Raw genomic sequence first — 22,500 nt, forward strand, 5'->3', positions numbered from 1 at the left:
TAAGTGAGTAAATACTTTATTACTGATTTTGTTATAGCTATATGTATTTAGATATCACTATGAGTTTGTGCTATGGCCGCTATCGTAGCATAGTTCTCTAGTGTTGTAGTGGGAGAAACAGGGAGGCTACAATGGGCACGTAACTGAAGCGTTCCGTTCGTGTAGCGTCTGCTGCAACAATTAGCAATTAGCTTCCACTCTAACCAATGGAACTGGCTACACCTATTTCCTGTGTATTAGCCGCATTGTGTATAAGGCGCAAGACATTTCTTTATGCAAGTAAAAAAAAACAAAACCCTATCAATACCATGTGTTACCCGTGTGTTAACCTCATAGCTGAAGAAATTTAGCAAAATTAATGTATAAACCGCGGCTAATAGTTGGGAAGTTACGGTAAAACTATTTTTACACTACGTGAACAGAGTGCTTCAGTTGCGTGGCCTCTGTAGCCTTCCTGTAAGAGGCCTGTACGATATCTGGAGTGGTGACTGCCCTGTCCTCTCGGTCTGAGCATCAGATGAGTAGATGTCATGTTGGTCGTAGCACGCCATACTTCAGCCTTGTCCCCATGTCATTACATGCGACTGAACACTCCAGTAGTGCAATCTCTTCTGCTTGAAAACACAGAATGCTGAAGGGACCTGTGTGTAATCTCTTTCATACGTCTCCTCCATGCGGAATGCTGCCTGAATCTCTCTCTCTCTCACACACACACTCCCTCTCCCTCACACACACACACACTCTCTTTTTTTCTCTCTCTTTCTCTCTCATTCTCTCTCTCTTTCTCTCTCATTCTCTCTCTCTCTCTCTCTGTAGTGTCTTCACAGCATGAAGTGATTAAATTATATGGTATGGCCATTACCCTTTATCCATTTCAATAATACTCTCCTGTGTGATGTAGGTTTTATAGTGTCGAATGGCTAGAGAGCTTTGCCTGAGCTCCATATTCTCAGATAAGGCCAGATTTGTTGTAGATCCTGCTGTGGTTTTTGATCTGTGTCTGGACTTGTATGTTATCTCTATGCACCTTATTGTCCAGGAAATATATGTAATTAATGCTTATTAGTAGTAACAGAATCAGCAGAAGCAGAAATAGGTCCTTGAACGAGTATGAGTATTGGTGGTAATTGTGGTTAGAATGTTTACATTTTCTTTTCCAGATAAATCAAATGCACATACAGGCACACACGCACACCCACGTACACACGCAACATGTTGTTAATATGTTAATAACATGTAGTGTAATATGTACTTTTGTTAATAATTTGATGATGAATATCACATCAGGATAAAAGAACAGATCATTGCTAAATTCATGTGCACAATATTCTTTTTTTCAGTGGTTGATGATGGAGGAAATTAAATTGGTTTTGTTGTTTTGTCAAGCACTGAGGGTAGACAGACCAGGGAGTGGTAAAAGCTGACAGTCTCAAAATATAAATGTATCCCTGCATACCGTATGATAATAGCCTAGTACCCCAGACCCACTGAATAATTTATACTCTAATATCACAACAGAGGTTGATGAAGGGCACAATCTATTAAGTCTAACACAAAGTACCTGAGGTTTTCAATAACATCATTCAGTATTAAAAAGCAACAAAATATGAATGAGTATCCTTGATCATGATGTATGCTTCAGATAGTCTGAATCATTTTTATAATGAGATATCACAACAGAGGTCATTGAAGGACAAGCTCTCTTACAACTCACCAAGCTCCAGGGGTTTTCAGTTGAGTAAATCTACAAAACTTAATGAAATGTAATCAAAAATTGACTGTAGGCTTCAAGTCCTCAGGGATCTTTACAGTAGAGCTGTTTTTATTATTATTTCCAAGCCTGTATTTGTGCTTGACAAATGGCTCTGATCCAGCTTAGCTGTGAGATTTGATCACCTTCATGGTCTTCAGGGATGGCCCGGCAATGGTAGCACAACACCAGTGCAATTACTAGATGCTAATTACCCGGTCGTATCGACACGGAGGGCTTAGTGCTTCTATTTTGGACCCAACCGCCAACCGGTGCTATGTGCGGAGTGGGAACTGCAAGCATCCGAAAACCATCTGGACAAAAACAGCAGAGGGACAGAAGCATAAAGACAGTTGTCCAGTCCTGTATTAATATGCGGACACACACACACACACACACACACACACACACACACACACACACACACACACAGTCAAACATACACAAACACAAATAGCCACACACACATAACGCACAGACATGCAAATGCACACACACACACACACACACACACACACACATTCACTCCCACTTAGACACACGTACACAGATGAAAGAGACACAAAATCATAGTACAAACTTTTTCATCTTCCTTTTACACACAAACAGACATACATACACATCCCCACACGCGCCTGTTCCACTGCTTTAATTGACAGTATTCGCAATCAATGCTGACATGAGAGGGAACTTCAGAAAGGATTCCGCCTGATTTGCTGGGCATGAGGCTCTCTCACATATGTTAGTATATAAGCAAGTCCGTGTAAATATTAATATTTGATTGCTCCTCAAAACATTTAATATTCATGTCTAAGCAATATTTCAGGAGACATTTTCACCCTGTGGCACAGAGGGAATTTCTCTCCATCTCCTCATCTCCATTTTCTTTTTACTCACTTTTTACTCACCCTTAACTTTTTAAAGGTCAAGAAGATAAATATGCTGAATTTGAAAGACAGGGATGGAGCTGAGTTAATGCATTACTACGCTTTTCCCCTCCCAAAACTTACGCTTTTCCCCTCCCAAAACTTTTCACTCTGAAATACTCACAGAATACTGATTATTCTTCATCCCTCATGAAAATAGTTGAGATTCAATAAGAGATAGACTTGCTGTCATAGCCCCTTGCTCTTTGTACGGAGAGATGCCGAGGCAAAGAATAAAAAGACGCAAGGCTCAGCATTTGTTTGGGGATCTTTTGGGCTTTAATCAGTCACAGATGTGTCACAGTCACAGGTTCCTACCAGGTGAAATGTGTTAAATTGAGTCCTATAACACCTCAGTTATCAGCTGTGTTGGCGCATGTTTTTGTTAGTACGTGTGTGTGTGTGTGTGTGTGTCTGTGTGTGTCTGTGTGTGTGTGTGTGCACGCGCAACTGTGTGTCATTGGTAAACATGTGTGTATGTTTCTGTGAGTGCACGTGTGTGTATGTTACTGTGAGTGCATGTGTGTGTCTCTGTGTACTGTTAGTCTGTGTGTGTATGTCTCTATGTCTATTTCTCTCCCCATCTCCTTCTCCATCTTTTTTCTCCTGGTGTTTTTCTATCTCTTCATGTCTCTCTCTCTTTCTCTCCATCTCTCTTTTCATCTTCTCCTTCTCCCTCCCATTTAATTGACCGATCCCAAGCCCCGCCCCCTTTTACTATGTCACAATGAGGACTTCGGAGGACCTCGGTCAACCTCGGTCAATTTTGAATTTTCTAGTGTCCATTCTGTATGACAATACGCCGGTAATGCGAATGCTATAATGCTTCTTTTGCGAGTAGACTAAGTCACTAAATAACTAAAGAGCTCAAAAAGGTTAAAATATATGCCTGGGGTACTTGTAGAAGTGACATCCGATATCCTGACCGTGTGAAACGCTACCACACACAGGCCTAACTTTGCATAACTTTGGATAGGCTGCTACTTTTCAGTAAAGAAATCGGTAACACTTTATAATAACTACACACAATTCATCATATATTAAGCCTTTGTTACTTATTAGTTAATGGTTTGTTCATCATTAGTAATTTCTTATTTGTCATCAGTAAAGCATTTGTTCACACAGTTATAAATAGTTTGTTCATAGTAAATAAGCCTATATCTTAAATATGTTTATACATTATTGTTAATACTTAATAAATGATGCAATAATATGTTTTTGATTAAGTAATAGTTCCATTATTTAACAGTTGTTACATACACATGCACTAATGATTAGTTAGGGTGAGGATACATATTTTATAAACCACTTCCTAATACTATAATTAATAATTAACTTAGGAGTTACAAATAGTTAGTTAATGATATTTTGTGAGCTCATCTAAAGTGAGGACGTTTTATGCCTTGCAACACATTTACAAATGAGTTATGAAGTTTACTCTTGCATTTATTATTAGTGCATGTGTATATTGCATAATTTATTAAGTATTAACAATAATTCAGAAACATATTTTAGATATAGGCTTATTTACTATGAACAAACCATTTATAACTGTATGTACAAATACTTTATTTATTAGGCTTATTTACTATGAACAAACCATTTATAATTGTGTGAACAAATGCTTTACTGATGATAATTTATGTATGAACAAGAAATTACTAATGATGAACAAACCATTAACTAATAAGTAGCAAAGGCTTAATAAATGATGAATTGTGTGTATTTATTATAAAGTGTTACCAATAAATCAAGTGTGTACGAAAATGTTCCCTTTTTTTGTGTTCATAACTGCACACAAAAACATAACTAAACCTGGTTTCCACTGTTAAAACGACAACATAAGCCTACGCAAAAAATTATACCTACCTTGCAGGAACTGAACTCGCACACTCATACTCATAGCCTACTCAATCACGTATCGCCTTACACACAACAAGAATACTTTCAGCTTTTAGGCACAGGCTACCTTGCCATGTTTAACTTGGGATAGAAGACTGTTCAAAGAAATAAACTAACGATCATTTTTTCAACAAACGCAATATCCTACTGCGATGCATTATTGATGGCTGAACGAGAGTCTTCTAAAGATCAAATCATGTGCCGATTCAAAACTAGGCTTTGCTGTATAGGCTATGCAGTCTCGAAATCGCCAAAGGCCTACTACATTGCCCACAATTAGCCTAATCGGGCACTGATGAAGTCTTATGCAAGACAAATCATGTCTGCAATTGCTCTTGATAGCGTCTGCCTGCCATGCAGATACAGTATGTCGTGCGTGGTAAGTTTAAACTCGGATAGATCTAGTGGTATCTTTTCAATACACTTGTATCATGTTTATTTGAACTCTTCCTTCTAAAGCAGCCATTCAAAATAATAAGTAGGCTATCGGCCTACCGAAGCGAAGCTATCTCTCCACATCCCCAACATGAGCTGCTTATAGGCTAGCCACTCTACCAAGTTGCGTGGGAACTTGGATCTGCAGCACTTGGTCCCGTCTTCAATTAATCCTTGAAATATGGTTAGATTTTGTTATGGCACGTCAACACCATATGTTTGCACAGACCTGTTTATTGAATAAGAGTCACATCTGCAGCAAATAAGGTAAACTACCTGCTCGTGATAACGTGCTAATTGTTTATGCTAATTGTGCATCCCATTAAGATCCGTAACACTGGATTGGTTTGTCCTCGATTTGTGGTGTTCCACCTCGTTGATAACAGCGGACATTGTGAATGTGTCCTTCCGCATACTGAAGGCCTTTCTGGCCTCTGTTTTTTGAATATATCAATATTACTTGACGCCCAGACATCCAGCATACACTGTTACACTCGGCTAAATGGGGGTGCTGCGTCCCCACGTTGAACACGCGTTCTCACACACTTTCCATCAAACTTGTCCGACTTAGCAACAGTAACTATGGGACTGACAATGGGAGGTGGGGCTTGGGATCGGTCACATTCTCTGAGGAATCGGAGTTTGATAGATATAGACATGCCCTCCCCTCCCGATCCCTGTGTGTGTGTGTGTGTGTGTGTGTTTAATTATCCTATTATCCCCTGAGCACATTGAGTGAACACTCTGTTACTTTTTGAATTACTACCCTACCACCTCCCCCAGATTATAGACAATCGTTCAAGTTCAATGCTGATAACCACTAAATTAGGCTATCTTTTTTAATTGACGTCAGCCATTTTGTTTCTACTTCACTGAAGCTACATTAAGTAGTACTTGTAGCAGCTTTGGCAAGCAGTTCTATACGAGGCACTCTGTTGAATGCCTGTTCAGGGAGGCTATAAGTGATTGATGAGAACTTGCTTGTTTCTCTGAATCTGCCAGAGGTCAGTGACAATGGGCTGTATTTTGCACCCTGGCACATGGCGTAAAACTTGTTTTCCACCCGGTGCCAAGTTTAATTCCTTATTTTTTGCACGTTTATTTTTTAAACAATGTGACCAGGGGTGTGGTAATTAACAACCTAGGGAGTGGCCTGGCGCATTGTATAAAAATCGCTATTGTACACCTGGTCAAAAGTCTATGGCGAGTTGCTTATATGCTATTTTAAGAGCGCATTGTCAACAGTCATATTGGCAGGTGCACGCATCATCCTTCTATCATCCATGAACGCACACCAGCGCACGTCCATGCAAAACATTACAAATTGCACAATTACAATGGGAAACATAATTAGAATAAAGATATTACGAAATACTTTACATCTCATGATGAGTAGTTATTCACCATCATTTGCAAATTGAAAGTGATTAGGAAAGAGGCGAGAGACACATATGGAGCACAGCTGAAGACGCACTGTCACGAAGCAACTCCTGCAGGATAAATGTTTTTTTATTCAGTCATTTGAGCAATATTAGGGTAGATGTTGCTTTTCCCAGCCTATGTGTTCGATGGTAACCCATTGTCAGTGAATAGTTAAAGTAACTGCATATAACTGTCTTGTCATTGACTGACACCATGGTGAAGTTGGTTTCACTTTGCCAATGAGTTCAAATAATAGAGGAGTGCAAATGCGTGAAGGCTATGCTAGGTTTTAGTAAAGTATGGTTTAGTGGAATGACTATTCCATACGGTCTCGCAAGCAGCCTCCTTCAAATGTGCCGTTGAATGTCAAAATACCGATGCATTTATTTGACATCGCGCTTTGCGCCGTTAAAGGGAATGACAGATGTCCTTCTCATTGGTTTAAATGATGTTACGCCCCAAACACACGTCTGAAGAAGGGTGATTACCCGAAACGTCACGAAAAATAAAAACAACTGGGAGCAGAAAACCCTGGTTGAAGCGGACTTTTTCTCTCTTTTGTGTCACGCCCCAAACACACCCATGACTGATTAAAAAAACCTAGGAACACCTTGTTGCGCCATGTGCTCGACGAAAATCCTCCCAATGTGGATTGGACATCCTACTAAATTTGAATAAGCTTTTGACGAGTGACGTTGCGCTTTTGACTGTCACGATAGGGCCCAAAGGCTTTTAAGACATTATTTTGAATAGATGCTTGTGAGTGATTCTGACATAATTGAGGCTGAGCAGTGTGGAGGTCTGTGAATGAAAGAAAGAAAAATGTCAAAAGGACACCCAGGCAAAATTCAAAAATGTCTCATTCTCTTAGTTCTTTGTGTGAGCTAGCTCCAAAACTCCCCAAATCCCTGCCCCCCCCCCCCAGTCTTTAGGCTGCAATTTTCAAGTCACTTTGTTTCCAAGACAAAGCCTTTCATCTCGACGCGGTCCTGCCCAGTCCTGGACGGTCCTCTTTAAAACCCACTGTAACGACTTCTTTTCCAGACACACTTCTTCCTGACTTGTTTTATTCACATGGTATAAAGAGGGACACGGACAACAAGGTTCAAAATCAAATAATGATTTATTTAAGTAAAGTAAAAGGTTACCAACTAGCAAAATGTCTAGAAAATATGTCTAGAAAATGTGCCTATAATGAGAGAGATAGGGAACCCCTTATATAGCACCACCCTAAAACCACAGGTGCAATCAATAAAAATTGATTGTGTACTGTCCATATTCGACTGCATCCTTCGAACAGAGGTAAAGCACATTGGTGAGTTAAGTACTACTGTAAAGCACATTGGTGAGTTAAGTACTGTACTACTGTAGAGCCCATTGGTGAGTTAAGTACTGTACTACTGTAGAGCACATTGGTGAGTTAAGTACAGTACTACTGTAAAGCACATTGGTGAGTTAATTACTACTGTAAAGCACATTGGTGAGTTAAGTACAGTACTACTGTAGAGCACATTGGTGAGTTAAGTACTACTGTAAAGCACATTGGTGAGTTAAGTACTGTACTACTGTAGAGCCCATTGGTGAGTTAAGTACTGTACTACTGTAGAGCACATTGGTGAGTTAAGTACAGTACTACTGTAAAGCACATTGGTGAGTTAATTACTACTGTAAAGCACATTGGTGAGTTAAGTACAGTACTACTGTAGAGCACATTGGTGAGTTAAGTACTACTGTAAAGCACATTGGTGAGTTAAGTACTGTACTACTGTAGAGCACATTGGTGAGTTAAGTACAGTACTACTGTAGAGCACATTGGTGAGTTAAGTACTGTACTACTGTAGAGCACATTGGTGAGTTAAGTACAGTACTACTGTAAAGCACATTGGTGAGTTAATTACTACTGTAGAGCACATTGGTGAGTTAAGTACTGTACTACTGTAGAGCACATTGGTGAGTTAAGTACTGTACTACTGTAGAGCCCATTGGTGAGTTAAGTACTGTACTACTGTAGAGCACATTGGTGAGTTAAGTACTACTGTAAAGCACATTGGTGAGTTAAGTACAGTACTACTGTAGAGCACATTGGTGAGTTAAGTACTACTGTAAAGCACATTGGTGAGTTAAGTACTGTACTACTGTAGAGCACATTGGTGAGTTAAGTACAGTACTACTGTAGAGCACATTGGTGAGTTAAGTACAGTACTACTGTAGAGCACATTGGTGAGTTAAGTACTACTGTAGAGCACATTGGTGAGTTAAGTACAGTACTACTGTAGAGCACATTGGTGAGTTAAGTACTGTACTACTGTAGAGCACATTGGTGAGTTAAGTACTACTGTAGAGCACATTGGTGAGTTAAGTACTACTGTAGAGCACATTGGTGAGTTAAGTACAGTACTACTGTAGAGCACATTGGTGAGTTAAGTACTGTACTACTGTAGAGCCCATTGGTGAGTTAAGTACTACTATAGAGCACATTGGTGAGACAAGGTGTGTTATGTAGGTGTGATTCTCCCCCTCCCCTTCCCTCTCTCTTTCTCTTTCTCTCTCTCTCTATCTCTTCTTCTCTCTATCTCCATCTCTCTTTCTCTCTATCCCTCTCTCTCTCTTTCTTTCACTTACACTCACATTGACTCTTTGTTACTCTCCCTTGGTTGCCACCATCTCTCTCTCTCTCTCTCTCTCTCTCTCTCTCTCTCTCTCTCTCTCTCTCTCTCTCTCTCTCACAGCTCTTGAAGAAGAAGCTGTTTGCTGCCCACAATCCTTGGTACCTGCCTGGAATCCTTGCATCACCCTCATCTCTCCTCCTCCTCCTCCTTTTCCACCTTTTCTGCAATCTTGAGCTGTCTCTCATAGCCACTCTCTTCCTACAGTATGTGGGCAGACTTTTAAATGCCCCCACTCTCCTCCGTCTTCATCCACCCACCCAAACACACCGCTTTTCGGCTCTCAAGTTCGACGCACTGTGCACGCGGTTCTCTCAGCCAGCTCCACAGTCGTTAATTAAAGTTTTCGTAAGTACACAAGCCCACATCCAGTGATATGTCTTTCGTGTGTTTTCCCCAAAAAAGAGCAAAGTGGTCCTTCTAATTAATTCAATTCAATTCAATTCAATTTATTGTGCTTATACAGCGCCAAAATATTACACATGTATCATGGCGCTTTACAGAATGTAGGCAATCAGAGAAAAAGGGAAAGAAAGGAAGAAAATAAAAGAAAGAAAGAAGGCCCATGGGAAACAGGGGCGATAATTAGTAACATCTTACAGTAAAGGGTGATCATATTAATCATGGAAATGAAACGTAATGTTCAAGTACGATCTGGAACAAAGACAAAGAGAGAGAGAGAGATGGAGACACAGAAGAGGGAGAAAGAGAGAGAGAGAGAGAGAAGAGGGAGAGAGAAGAGGGAGAGAGAGAAAGAGAAAGAGAGAGAGAGAGAAGAGGGAGAAAGAGAGAGAGAGAGAAGAGGGAGAAAGAGAGAGGGAAAGAGAGAGAAGAGGGAGAAAGAGAGAGGGAAAGAGAGAGAGAGAGAAGAGGGAGAAAGAGAGAGAGAAGAGGGAGAAAGAGAGAGAGAGAGAGAAGAGGGAGAAAGAGAGAGGGAATGAACTGTTAGTTCAGTAGGATGGGACAGTAATGATGATTTGAGCTCTCCTGCCTCCTCTTCCTCTCCTGCAAGTGTTGATGTCTGTGCCAGCTGCCTCTACTCTGCAACTTGGCCTGATGGGAAAATAAATAAACAAACTCCCCTCAACCCGATGATTGAACCCCCCCCCCCCCCCCTAACGGCCGCACCCTCTCAGTGGAAATAAAATAGGAGAAACCTTCATGGAACTCATGAAACAGATTTGTATTCCAGTTTATGGGGGATTACTCAGACGATTGTTAAAGTCATTTAACATTGTAAAGTGTTTCTGCCTTTCAACAGGTAGAGGAAGGTAGAGCATACTGTTATGTTTCAATGGGGCCACTTCCATGAAGCACATATGCTGATGGTACACAGTTAGTACAGTTAGTTCTTTGTGCCGTGCATTATGTCTGATAACTACATCTGTTAAATGAATGCATGTACATGTAATAGGACCAACGTCTCTGTTTAATGACATAGTGTCCATGTCGTAAATGTAGAGTTATAATGTTTTTACAGGCCTTGTGTAGTATAAAACATTTATTGCAACCGCAACGAATCGTAACTGTGGGTGGTGGGTGTTTTGCCACCCTCACTGAACATGTTGATGTAAACATCTGTCATTTCACTATGGAATATAAACATAATATTGCATACTATATGTGCTGGCCTTTGGGGTTCATTATGAATCTATGCATAGGCTTGGCACAGTAGGCAGATTTCTTCAGCGGTAAATACAAAATCTATGCCATGAGATTAAAAAAGGAAACTGTTAATGCAGCCTTAAGGAGAAAATGTGCATCTGTGTGTTGTTCTATCCACTGAGTCATGCGTTCTGCTGAGTTATATACACTCCTAATCAAGGAAAGAGTTCTGAACAGCTGTGGGATCACAACACATGGTCGTCAGGGCAACCAATTTGAATAACGGCTTCCATAAATTTGAATGACATACCTATGTAAATCAAGCTGGCATGCTAACTTCATGTCTTCTGGTGATAGTTGGCTTGGCGGTGTGCTTTTAAAGATGTTTCACATTTTCTCGGGATGTTCTGACCTGGACCATAGAGCAGCATTGTGTGCAGCCAAGGCGGCTAGTTGGAATGAGATGTGTCCTACACGTGGGCTTACACCATGAACATAAATATGCAAATGATTCCAGCACAAGTTTTTTTTATGAAAACATGCTTCAAACACAAACTTGTAAATGGTTGCATGCAGTCTCTGTAAAGACCAAACCTAGCCTAGACCACACCATCGCCTTCATTGCATCCAGCAAATTCCATACTCTCTAGGCTCTGGCTCTCTCTCTCCCGGTGCTAAGATGAGGCGGAATGCAAATCTGTTTCATGAGTTCCACAAAGGTTTCTCTCTTTTTTTATCTCCACTGAGAGGAGCATGCACATGAGCATACACCATGGCCGCTAATATGAACATGAGGCCACAGAGCCCACTGACTGCACTTCCTACACAGGGATGGTACTCTGCACCCATCTCAGTACTTCTGGGAAGTGTGTGTGTGTGTGTGTGTGTGTGTGTCTGTGTGTGTGTGTGTGTGTGTGTGTGTGTGTGTGTGTGTGTGTGTGTGTGTGTGTGCGTGTGTGTGTGTGTGTGTGCATAAGGAGTCAGTCATATAGAGTAACTGAAGGAAGGAATTTATATCTGTGTGTGTGTATCCGTGTGTGTATCCGCGTGTGTGTGTGTGTGTGTCTCTGTATGTGTGTGTGTATATCGGTGTGTGCGCCTCTGTATGTGTGTGTATCCATGTGTGCCTCTGTATGTGTGTGTGTGTGTGTGTGTGTATATCGATGTGTGTCTCTGTATGTGTGTCTCTCTCTCTCTGTCTCCCACTCTCTTTTTCTCTCATACACACACACATACACACTTACACTTATACTTACCACTGTCTGGCCACAGACACACACACACACACACACTCTCTCTCTCTCACCCTCTCTGTCTCTGTTAATATTTTCAGACACATTGTTTATGTAACTCTTGTTTTCTCCTCTGCTTTATTTACTAGACACACTTTTGGGCAAGGGCGATGCACTCACTGTAGCTACGTGGCAAATACTTAAACATTTTACGACAGCTGTCATAAACATTTATGAAGCCTGATCAGATCAGATGTTATTATCGATGCCTTTTTCAACCTTGATGTCAACTTCACATATCACCAGATGCGATGTGTTGACTTTAAATTATAACGTGACATAATTTCTACTTCAAATTATAATGTGACATAATTTGTCATAGCATAAAATGAGAGCTGCCTTAAGTTGCTAAGCATAATTGTGGTCTGTCAGATTGATGTGGTCCTGATGATGTGACCTACTTTGAATCTGTTTTTCAACACGTGCTAATTAGTGTTGTTTTAATCTGTGACACACTGACACATTAGAAATACACAGACACCGAAGTCTGTTTGAATAATATTCACCCAGCTGTCAAGACAAGCTGTGCCATGTCAAACCAGAAGGTGTCACAACATGACTTCTGTGTCAAGGCAAAGATTGGCACTTGACATGTCAATCACGCTCGTGTCCCCCCTTCTGCCTCTGCCTCAGAGACAACAAACTCAGACAGATCTGCAAACTATATCAAACACACACACACACACCCACACACACACACACACACACACACACACACACACACACACACATACGCACACACTGAGTTTAAAAAGATTGATTGCTGGGGAAGCATAACTCGTGACACTCATGACAACACCAGTTCATGGGTTTCATGTTCACATGGGCTCAGTCGAACATCTAGAATTGGTAGAGTTTTGTAAGCTTTCTTAGCAATAATTGTTTTTTTTTTTTTTTAATCACCGAATGACATACAGTATACACCAAAATACATTTTTGAACCCATTACTAGCTTTAGAGTTGAGGGCATTTGGGGACAAATTTAAGACTCAAAACTTAAAATTAAAATGGTAAAATCTCAGCAACTGCACAGTACCTTATACAGTATCTAATATTTCCATCGTCTCACAATACAAGTTGGAGTAATCACTCCCTGGAACCTTGTGATCTCAGGGAAGTTGATGTTTTACAGTCAAATGGAGACAACTGCTTACTTCCTCTTAAGCTACGAGTTATAGACAGTTAGCCTGCATGAACCCAGATAAAACCCGTCAGTAAATTTGAATTTGATATGCAGGCCTGTCTGGAAAGAGTTTTTGGCGATCCGGAAATGGGTGTCAATGGGGTCCTTTCCAGACAGACAGACCTGCAGAGCAAATTCAGATTTGCTAACAAGTTCGTCTGGGTTCACCCAGGCTAATAGACAGTACTGAAGAGTTCCAAGGGGGTGCAATAGCAGGTTCACCCAGGCTAATAGACAGTACTGAAGAGTTCCAAGGGGTGCAATAGCAGGTTCACCCAGGCTAATAGACAGTACTGAAGAGTTCCAAGGGGTGCAATAGCAGGTCTTTGGATTGGCGGCAGGGAACATTCGGCCAGAATCTTGCCAACGTCAGAGATGTTGCTATTCTATCACACAGCAAAAATCAAGTCTTGAGGCTTTCTCATGACACACACAATGAATTATGGATGATGGCTTCATTACAAATAAGCACTTTCCATTGTTTACTTTGTCCCCTGGTGGGAGTTGGGGGGGGGGGGGGTAGTGTGGTGTGGGGGCTTTAAAGGTTGGCTGGGTAGAATGTATTGACAGAGAAATAGAGTGTTCGCAGACTCACAATACTTTGCCCCAACTTTCTGAATTAGACCTTTGCACTTAACTTTTGGGATGAGAAGAAGACTTTGTCTTATCTTGATATCGACCATTGTGAAGCAAAAGCACATTTGCGGTGGAAAGTGAAGAAACAAAGAGAGATGGAATGAGAGAAAGAGAGAGAGAGAGAGAGAAGGAGTTGTGTGAGTATGCAGGAGAGGCAATCAAGGTTTGTGCTGTGTTCTTGTTTTTGTTTTGTGGGGTTTTGAAAGGGTTTCAAATGGAGACGGGGAGAGAGAGGAAGAGAAATGATGGAGAGATAGAGAGAGAGCGCGCACGAGAGAAAACACATCTTAGCCTGAATCCTCTTGCTACTCAACAGTGGCCAACAAGGCCAAGGAGTGAAATGCCGGAATGAGAAAATAACAAGGATCTGAGATGAAAATACCCCCCCTCCCTCTGTTCCTCTCTCTCTCACTCTCTCTCTCTCTCTCCATCTATCACAGTCTCAACCTCTTTTCTTTCTCTCTCTGTCTCTAACTCACTCACTCTTTCTCTTTCCCTCTCTCCATCTCTGCCTATCACAATCTCAACCTCTTTCTCTCTCTCTCTTTCTCTCTCTCTCTATCTGCAGTGTCTATCTAAAGATGAAGATGAAATATACTTTAATCTATCTGTCTGTCTGTCTGTCTCTTAAATGTCTGATACGTGTGGTCCTCTCTGTCTGTCCTTTCCTCCACCCAGCTGGATGGAGCATTTTTCCTGCACAGTGTCGCACTGTGTTTGGAGACAGAGTCTGAGCCACTCCCAATGTGTGTGTGTTTGTGAGTGTGTGTGTGTGTTTGTGTGTGTGTGTGTGTGTGTGTGTGTGTGTCTATACTGTATGAGTGTCTGGTTGTGTGTGTGTGTGTGTGTGTGTGTGTGTGTGTGTGTGTCTGAATGTGTGTGTGTTTGTATGTGTTACAGTATAGGTGTGTGTATGTGCTTGTGTGTAGTCTATTATTGGTACACTTGTGTCTTTATAAGAGTGGTCCTGTACCATGAAGTCTTCTGCAAAGGACAGACTTATGGAGTCTACCGGCCTGAACAGTGTGTGCGTGTGTGTGCGTGTGTGTGTATGTGTGTGTGTGTGTGTGTATGTGTGTGGGGGGGCTTGTGTGTGTGTGTGTGTGTGTGTGTGTGTGTGTGTGTGTGTGTGTGTGTGTGTGACTTTATGAGTCTTACTTAATGGAAAATGTGCTGATCTGGTTTCCCAATCTTATGAGCCATGCTTGTTGTACAATTTAATAAAGTTATCTCATGTTGCAGTCAGACTTACAGTCATGAATTCCCACTAGACATTTTAATGACCGATAGAAAGTGAGCGAGAACTGTGAGAGAGAACTGTGAGAGAGAGCTGTAAGAGAGGGAACACAGAGAAAAGAGGGAGTATCTCATTCTTCGTTAGTGTTTCACCAAATGCCTAATCATAAAAGACAAAGTAACACGACACAAGTACATATTTTTTATGTTTTATACCTCAAACAAGGGATTGTACTATATACTATGTACTCAAATAACTTTGGTTTGTATGGATGGATTGTTTTCTCTGTATTCCCCTTTCTTCACAACTTCCCTCCTTACACTCACACACACACACACACACACACACACACACACACGCACTCGTGCACGCGCGCACGCACGCACGCACGCACGCACGCACGCACACGCACACCCTCCTCTCCTCTCTTTCTCTTTCCGTTTGGTCTCCTTTCGTTTCTGTTGCTCTCTCCTTTCTTTCTCTTCTTTTTTTTCTGTCTCTCTCTTCCCTGTTGTTTCCTGATTTCATCTCCCACCCCCCCCCCCCCCCCACACCACCCCCACCCACACTCTCTCTCTCTCTTTCTCTCCTTCCGGTACTAAATCCACTTTGGATTATTCACACTTAGGAACAGCCTCTTTATGTTAATGCGGACCTTCTTTTGTCCTTGGAGAAGAGAAGCACTCTTGCGTTAGTCCTTCTACATAATTTCCCCATGCGCTCTCGGAGCCTCCTCATTCTCCCGTCTACACGGTCGACACCTGCCTATAAACGCGGACACATACTGTATGCACATGGCGCCTTCCGTTCTCGAGTTCTTTCTTTCTTTCTTCGTTTCGTCTGTTCGATGTTCTTTTGTTCTGTTGTCTATATTTCCTCCATCGAGCCTTTATCTAATGCTTTGTGTGTCTTTCTTTTACCGTTACACTCAGATCATTTGCTGCAATTACACGGGTCATTTTAAATGTGTGTGTATGTGTGTGTGGTGGGGTGTGTGCATGAGTGTGTGTGTGTGTGTGTGTGTGTGTGTGTGTGTGTGTGTGTGTGTGTATGTGTATGTGTGTGTGTGTGTGTGTGTGTGTGTGTGTGTGTGTGTGTGTGGGTGGGTGTGTGAAGACTTAATGGACTTGGGTGTTTCTCTCTTTCCCCTGGTAATTGACTCGTCAGCTGCCAGCTCCAGACCCGACCTCTATTACATGCAGTTGCGCATCTCATCTAGTAGGCGTGGATCACACTGACTAGTGGCAAGCGGCAGGTTTTCTATCGTTTGCTCTGTTTCAGCAGCACAGTGATGGGTACCGACAGCATAGTGCTAGCAACAAAAGAGCCAGCTAAGCATTGAACTTTTAGACACGTATAATGCTAGGTTTATCAAAGTCAGCTTGATGTATCCTAGTAACACTTCAAGCAACAGGAACACACAGACATTTTAACCAGTTATTTAGAAGGACAGGTTTCATAACAACATAGAACTTTGTTTGAATTAATCAAATTACTACGGGCTGTTCACACCTGGAATGATAACTTTAAAGGTAACTATAACGATAAAAGTGTCCACACTGACAACAATAAGGAAAGTCTCTTCTTGTGTTGATGAATGTAATGGCTAAATTTCATGCATTTTGATTGGCTGTCAGCTTTTTGTCATTCTCAAAATCGCTCTGAAAGTGATCCCCAAGGATATCGTTCTTCACGTCATAATAGTTAGGCTATAGCTTAGGGCAATTCCACGCAAAACTGTCACATCCATAATGCAAACTAAATTCCATGGCATTGTGTTGGCACAGTTTTGCGCGGAATTGCCCTTTATGTGTGGATGTCGTCATTCATATTGTTTTGCTGTTATCGTTATCGTTATCGTTATCGTTATCGTTATCGTTATCGTTATCGTTATCGTTATCATTATCGTTATCGTTATCGTATCGTATAGTTATCGCCACTGACGCTTCAGTGTTTTCCGTATGATGCCTGCCTCTGGTCCAGGCGTTGGCTGCAGCTTCAGCATCCTTTGCCCCAGTAGAAATACTATGGAAACACTTACCCATCATCAGGGCTTCTCAAGGCCACTGTCATCAGGATTAAATTGTCAACCTATTTCAGTGATGATAATGACTGTATGTATGATGTGGTAGCAACTGGTGGGGTCAGAAACTGAGGTGAAGGAGAACAGTGCATGTTTCGGGGCAGGTAATGAGTGTTTACCATGATGCTTGAGTGCACTTTAGTTGTCATTTACATGACATGTCGAAAGGAACGGATGGGCTTGCATATTGGGGTGTGAAGAGCAATGCCAATAAGACACAATGCATCATACACTGTGTGTGTGTGTGTGTGTGTGTGTGTGTGTGTGTGTGTATGTGTGTGTGTGTGTGTGTGTGTGTGTGTCTCTGTATGTGCCTATGTATGAAAACGAGAAGTGCAGTGAGGATTAGTGAGATGGTAAGGAAATAAATGTATAGTGTAAATCAGAGTGATGTGCAGAATCCAGACAAAAGACAAACATGACGCATGCTCTGATGGTGAGAGAGACAGAGAACCCCAAACTGTGTGTGTGTGTGTGTGTGTGTGTGTGTGTGTGTGTGTGTGGTTATGTTTGAATGTGTGTGTGTGTAAACATTACTCCATATCACTATGCATTTACTATATCATGCATCCATATTATGCAGCTATTTAGGGCCCACATCGCTTGAGGCGTGTGTGTACAGTATGTGTATGTGTGTGTATGTGTGTGTGTGTGTGTGTGTGTGTGTGTGTGTGTGTGTGTGTTTGTGTCTGTGTGTGTGTGTACTGTAGGGTGAAGAGGCAGAGCTGGTTTTAAAGGACAAAGACCTTGAGCAGCAGCCAACTCCCATTCAGAGACCATCTGTTTCAGGGAGGTCAGCCAGGTCAGGCAGATGTTCAGAATGGGTTTAGCAGTAGTGTCACAGTTGTCACTGTCATAGCCAGGTATTGGGTCGTGAAGTTGTTGTTTTTGATTTACTGAGAAATGAACGTGACTGCATGCTTTGTCAGGGTGCTCCTGGAGAAGAATTGTTATTGCTGTCACTGTTACTGTTATTGTGTATTATCACCCGGAGAGAAGAAATACTCTTTTCTGATTGGCTGGCGGGTGGCCTTTAATTCTGAATAACAGGACACCGTTCCATATCAATGCTTATGAATGGTAACTATAACAACCATAGTAGGACGACGGTTGCAGCGCTCTAGAATCTTTTGGTTGCAGGCTTCCCAACAATGGAATCAACTGTAAACAAGCTAACTGTCCATGCTAAAGTTGTACAACAAGCTGAATAGTGAGCTTCTTTTTAAACAGAACCGCGTGTTTACAGTGTTTACAGTGGCAACCGGGTGATAAGCGGGATAACGGCCTTCGAGGTGTGTCCAGTTATACGGAATTAATGGACTGCGCGTCGGGGAGTTTTTGCCCCTCGCCCTCGTCCATTAATTCCGTATAACAGGATACCTCGGCGGCCGTTATCCCTTACTTACTGTCCCTGATCAACATCTGTGATTACAGCGAAAGGTGTTTTCAGTTTAAAGCAACACCAAAGCACTTTTCCTCTGTCGCACGCACTCTATTTGTTTATCCAGCATTGACTTTGCAAATAACAATGTCCACAGACAAGGTAGAGTATGTTGCATGATTTTATGAAAGTATGGTGCATTGCAACATCAGAAGCAAGTCAAATTTGTAGTTTCTTATGTCTCATTCCATTGAACTACAGATCCGCTACTAGATCTGGGAAATTTACATAGTGCGGTTATAGCCGATAGAGGGTCACGAGGCGAATGCAGAAGTGCCACTCACCCTGTTACGAGTTGATGAACCATTGAACCGATTTTGGAAACATTATTTTAAGGTACAAAAAACTCTTTGGTGTTGCTTTAAACCTAAAAATGTGATTGAATACACACTTTTGAATGCAGTGAACACATAAGTTGAGCCAAGTCAACACCTGAACAGATCTAAAGCAGAAGACTGTGTTGAAGAGTACATTATGGATATTGATACACAGTGTGTGGATGTTATGGGTGCCTAGCTCTGCTTCTTTCCTGTCAACCTGAGAGAGAGAGAGAGAGTTTCTGGGAACTGACGTGAGGAAGAATGTTCCAGAATGTGTCCAAATGTTCCGGGATGTAACCATGCCTTCCTAAAAGGAGTACAGAGCATTTCGGTCACTCTGCCATCTGTAGTGGTGCATTTCCATTAAGATGTAAAATCCTGGTGTCTGGGGAAAAGCCTTGGACTTTTTTCTGGACTGGGGCAGCAGCTGATGACAGAATCGGTTTGGAACTGGAGTTGGGGAAGTCTGAATCAGGGTTGATCTGGGGTCTTCTAAACTAAAATACGATGCAACTATAAAACTGGAGAAATAATAATAAAAAACACAGATCATTTAAGTTGCTTATAAGAAATGTGTTTTAAAGGAACGTGATCTACAGGTACATCAAAATGTTGCCAAAGTATGAAGGACATTGTTTCTAAAAATGATGGCATGTTTAAAACGTCATTGTTTGTCATTTATTTTACACATACTTATGTGACAATTGCTGGTCACTGTTCATCAATATTGCTGCCATTGATGTTCTTTGTGTGTCAGTGTCATGATATTACACACCCTTGAAACAGAGGATCAGCGCTATTCATCAGTGCTTAAGGCTGAGGAAGAGCCTTGAGCTTGACCCGGTCCTTAACGGAGAGTAGCCATAGTGGGCCTAGTGCTCCATACAATTGTCTTGGTGAATGAGAAGAGGAGGACATTTGGGGGTGAAGGACTGGGGATGAGGTGAAAGAGAGATGGAGAGAGAGAGAGAGACATGGAGAGAGACAATTAGAGAGAGAAAGAGTTTCTCTCTTCTTCATCAATTGAGTACCTAATATGTCATACCTGTGGCTTTGGCAACAATGACTTGACTTCATGCCGGTAATATAAATTTATTTGATTTATGAGAGAGAGATAGAGAACGAGAGAGAGAGAGAGAGAGAGAGAGAGACATTGAGAACAAGAGAGAGATAGTGGTGGAATGTGAAAATCCAGAATGTTATGGACAGAAACTATGAAATGCAAAAGAGAAGGAGTGAGAGGATGCACTGCTATTCTGTCCACTGGTCACGTTACGGAGCTCTGGGAGTCAGACATGCACTCCCCTGTGAACACCCTCACTCCACCCCCCCCCCACACCCCATACACACACACACACACACACACACACACACACACACACACACTCCACCCAGCAGCCCGAGGCCATCTTCAGAAGACCAGAGCCAGACAGGCGCTAAAGCCCGTCCAGCTCCACTGAGTTGGCAGAGAGTGCAAAGACAAACACCCATAGTGCCCTCCTCCCTCCCTCCCTTCCTCACCCTCCATCCCTCCCTTCATCCCTCCCTCACCCTCCCTCCCTCCATCCCTCCCTCTCCCTCCATCCCTCCCTCCCTCACCCTCCATTTCAAATTAGCCAATTTCTGCAGTCAACTTTGGCAGAGGACACCGGTGTGCGTGTGAGATGAAACTTTTCTGCACATTTCACTGCTCTCACCCGTTAAAGTGTGTTAACAAAAAGCAATTTGTTTGTGAAGAACATCCCGTATTTGCTGCACAGCATAGAATGCAATGGAGAATACTACAAGATGGCACCACAGGGGTTTCACTCGTGTGTTTTTAGTTTGTTTGTCTATGTCCATGTCCTTGAGAATGTCTTTCTAAATGTACGATGATATATGAAAATAAATACATGTTTATTCTTTTTCCCAATTGTATCACATTAGTTCATGGTGTACACAATATTGTACACATCTATGTATCTATATACATTGCCCTTTTTTCTGTATTATAGCACAGTTGGAGATGTTACACTTGAATAGCCTGGAAATCTAGAAAGATTAAGGGTCTAGCCAAGAACAATGTAAAGGCCCAACTCGAGGGGCGGCAACAAGCATGCATTTAAAAATCTCACTGTACGCAATTGGATAACACTAGACCATGTTTACTCTGAATGATTTTGGACTTCGACGCAATCGGATAACACTACGACCAATGTGTACTGTCCTCCAACGTTGCAGCGATGTCTTCATCAGTTTAGCTGGTTCCCCGGAATGTTGGGGTAAAAGTAACGTGCATCATTGCTCCTTGCCAGAGTGTCTCACAGAGTCAATTCTATTGTGCTCTCGTGAGAACTCTGGATTTCCAGGGTAACACTTGAATGCACTTGAACTTGAACTTGAACATTGTACCTCAGACAGGCAGAATTTTGGGCAGCTAAGGACAGCACAATAGGCTTCTAGTTCAGAACAGGGCTGCGTTTCTTCAGCATCCTTAAAAAAAAAAAAATCACCATTTTCTGTTATATCCACATTTTTCTTCCATCTTCAACCATTTGAATCATCTGGAATGACAGGTTTAAATGTGGCTTAAAAGCTTGAGTTGCCACTAGTTGCCAATAGTAAAATGTGTGTGTGTGTGTGTGTGTATGTGTGTGTGTGTACGAATAGCTGGCAAAACACTATCTGACAGTTAGTCCAGTTTCACACTCATAGGGCAATGTGAGTCACTGAAAAAAAAGGTGTCACCGATTTTCAGACTCATGGTCACACACACACACACACACAGAGACACACAGTCACACGCACACACACACACACACACACACACACACACACACATATATATTCTCTCTAACCTTCCTCTCTCTCTCTCTCTCTGCTCTCTCCATCCTTCCATTCCCCTCCTCTTCTCTGTACAGTATCCTTGTCAGTGCACTCATGAGCATTTACATGTCCTAATGCTCCCCCCCTCTCTTTTGCTCTTCCTTTCAGTCTCTCTCCCTCTCTCTCTTCTCTTTGGCTTAGTCTCATTTCTCATCTTTCTTTCTATCTCTCTCTCCCTTCCTCCCTTTCTCCTTCTCTCTCTATTTCTCCCTCTCTCTCCCTATCTCCCTCTCTTTCTCTCTTACTCTATCTCTCTTTCTCATTTTCTTTCCCCCTCTCCCTCCCTCTCTCTCTCTTCCTCTCTCTTTCTTCCTCTCTCCTTATCTCTCTCTTCTGCTCTCTCCCTTCATCTCTCCCTTCCTCTCTCTATCCCTCTCTCTCTCTCTTGTCCTCTCTCTCTATCTCTCCCTATCCATCTCTCTGGTTGCCCACTGGGGGAGCCAGTAAGTCCTGTCAAAACAAAGACACTGCCCCCGGGAGTGTGTTTTTATACAGAAACAAAGGAGGGGAGGTGTGTGACTGTTTTGCCCTAAAGCACCAATCCTTCACAGGCCTGTGGGTGTGTGTGATTGAGTGTGTGTGTGTGTGTGTGTGTGTGTGTGTGTGTGTGTGTGTGTGTGTGTATGTGTACATTATTCATCCACTACGTGTACTGTGCTAAAGATAGAAACAAACATTGTAAATGCATGCACACACACACACACACACACACACACACACACACACCTTTGTTCATG

Source organism: Alosa pseudoharengus, unplaced genomic scaffold, assembly GCF_046254945.1.
Source record: "Alosa pseudoharengus isolate Yale_2024_CS ecotype anadromous, Long Island Sound unplaced genomic scaffold, YU_APseudo_1.1 YU_APseudo_1.1_scf_17, whole genome shotgun sequence".
Lineage (NCBI taxonomy): Eukaryota > Metazoa > Chordata > Actinopteri > Clupeiformes > Clupeidae > Alosa > Alosa pseudoharengus.